Consider the following 3,133-nt stretch of genomic DNA (forward strand, 5'->3'; position numbering starts at 1 on the left):
TAGAAAAATAAAAAGGCTTAGACAAGGATAATATGATTCAAGATCATTGAAACAAACCTGCACTGAATAAAAGCATCGACATAAGGACAAAAGATGCGAATGTAACCTTAGTCATCTTTTTCCCCGAGAATTAACTCACTTCTCCACTTTTTTTTTGTTGAAAATGTTGCAAAAATCTACAGTATATATAGTCGGAAGTAAGAAGTAGATAGCTGAAATAACCTATGAATATTAAAGCATAATTAAATTACAATGAAACTCCCTAATAAATGCAATTTATAGGGTCAAGAGTAAATTTACAATGAAATTACTGTCTTATCATTTCATTATGACCATATATTTAAATATTTTGATCATTATGACCATATATTTTACGATTTCATTGTAATTTCATTAAGACCGTAATTAATTTTTAATTGTATATACTACTCGATCTCCATATATTTTGCCGTTTCATTAAGATCGTAATTAAATATTTTGCGATTTCATCAAAATAATGATTTAAATATATTGAAGTTATTTTGATCAAATGATATGGTCATAATGATCAAAATATATGGTCATAATAATCAAAATAACTTCAATATATGGAGAGTAATGTATACAATTAAAAATTAATTACGGTCTTAATGAAATTACAATGAAATCCCAAAATATATGGTCATAATGATCGTGATTTCATTAATGATTTCATTAAGACCGAAATTAAATATTTTGTGATTTCATCAAATTAATGTTTTAAATATATTGAAGTTATAATAATGATTTAAATATATTGAAGTTATAATAATGATTTAAATATATTGAAGTTATTTTGATCAAAATATATGGCCATAATAGTCAAAATAACTTGGATATAATCATAAATTGTAAACAATTTATGATTTCATTAATGATTTCTTTACGACCATATAACTTCAATATATGGAGAGTAATGTATACAATTAAAAATTAATTATGGTCTTAATGAAATTACAATGAAATCACAAAATATATGGTCATAATGATCAAAATAACTTCAATATACGGTAGTAATTAATGAAATCATAAATTGTATTGCAAAAATCTACAGTATATATAGTCGGAGTAAGAAGTAGATAGCTAAAATAACCTATGGATATTAAAGCATAATTAAATTACAATGAAACTCCCTAATAAATGCATTTTATAGGGTCAAGAGTATATTTACAATGAAATGACGGTCATATGATTTCATTACGTCCATATATTGAAGTTATTTTGATCATTATGACCATATATTTTACGATTTCATTGTAATTTCATTAAGACCGTAATTAATTTTTAATTTAACTTTAAATATACTCTTAACTCTATTAAATACATTTATTAGGGAGTTTCATTGTAATTTAATTATGCTTTAATATACGTAGGTTATTTTAGCTATCTATTTCTTACTTCCCGACTATATATACTGCAGATTTTTGCAACATTTTCAACAAAAAAAGTGGAGAAGTGAATTAATTCTCGAGAAAAAAGATGACTAAAGTTACATTCGCATCTTTTGTCCTTATGTCGATGCTTTTATTCAGTGCAGGTTTGTTTAAATGATCTTGAATCATATTATCATTGTCTAAGCCTTTTCAATTTTCTAGTCTAACATATTTCATGTGCATGCAAGCTATTAGGGTTGTTTCAGTAGTAGAAAACTCATGCATCTACGATTTTTATTTTATGGATCAAGTTTTTATTGATTTTTATTTATTTCATATGTTCATGTGACTTAATGGTTTTTTTCTACTTTTCCACTATAAGAATCTATTATTGGAAGTTCCTACGTACGGTCTAACAACATTCAAGTGCATCCACGCATTTAGCTAGGCTTTGTTTAAGTACTAGCAAACCCATACACTTTCTTTCTTTTGTCAGTGTTATTATGATTTTTATTATGTAATTAAGTCCATTTGCACTTTTTTTTGTCCAAAGAATATATCTTGTAATATACACACTCTTTTGAACCAAGCTTAATCATATCGTAATGTTATGAGTGTGATTATATGATAATGACCATTAATTCTGAAAAACTAATACTTAATTTGTTTTCAATTCCAGTTTGCAAGATAGCAATTGCTCAAGAAATTGATTCTAGGTGTTGTAATAACCATCCGAAACTTGGAAATTGTGTGCCTGGTGTGGATGACGACCCAAACAAGAATGGTAAATGCTGGGTATATTGTATAGTTGAATGTGAAAAAGGAGGATTATGCAAAAAAGTAGGCAATGCTCATCAATGCCATTGCTATTGTTGATCTTTGTATTGGATATATTCCATAACAATAATAAATAATAAATATAAATAAGTATGAGTCATGATTTTATTTTAAATTGGCTTTCATAATTTTTGGCAAGAGCGAGTTGAGAGTTTCTTGATAAACAAGAATATTAATTTTTTTTAGTGCAATAGCAGGCTAAAGACTCACACAAAAAAAAAAAAAAAAAACACTAGCTAAAGTGAGTCTTGGCCCAAGTAAACGTTGAAATAAAATCCAACAAATCTAATTATATATGATTCTTAAAAGCTTCCTAAGGTGATCATGAATTGCTTGATGAATACAATGCAAAAAATGATTGTGGTAGTCAACAATAAAAGACTAATCAGTTTGATGCACTTAATATTCCTAGACAATTATTGCACTTGTTTTGGTTTTGACCATATCTTCAAAAACAAGTGTTGACCACATGATTGAAGTCCATTTTGCAAGCTCGTCTGAACAATTAAATGTAAATTCAAATTACTTGCTCTTCATTTTGGGGCCAACACTCATTAATTAGATTAAAAAAAAAGGAGGGCGGAGAGAGTGTTAGGGTTACTAGGTTAGAGTTATGAGACCGGGAAGGAAATAAATAAAGGTATACATTTTTCGAGAATATAATGTGTGAGATAAGTAAATTCATATTCTTAAAATTTATTGGAGGTAGAAATAAAGGATGTAAATTAAAATAGGCTCGAAGGGCAGTGTAGCCTATTTTTTAAACTACAGTTATTAATACGAACATCTATTTCACAATTTTCAATGATAAATAAACTTACGTTTTATAATTAAATTTATGAGATCCATATTTTAAACAATTGTTCGAATGCCCTGATTACTAACAGTCAGTGGCACTAATCCAC

Source organism: Dryas octopetala, chromosome 5 (genome assembly GCF_963921425.1).
Source record: "Dryas octopetala chromosome 5, drDryOcto1.1, whole genome shotgun sequence".
NCBI classification, from domain to species: Eukaryota; Viridiplantae; Streptophyta; class Magnoliopsida; order Rosales; family Rosaceae; genus Dryas; species Dryas octopetala.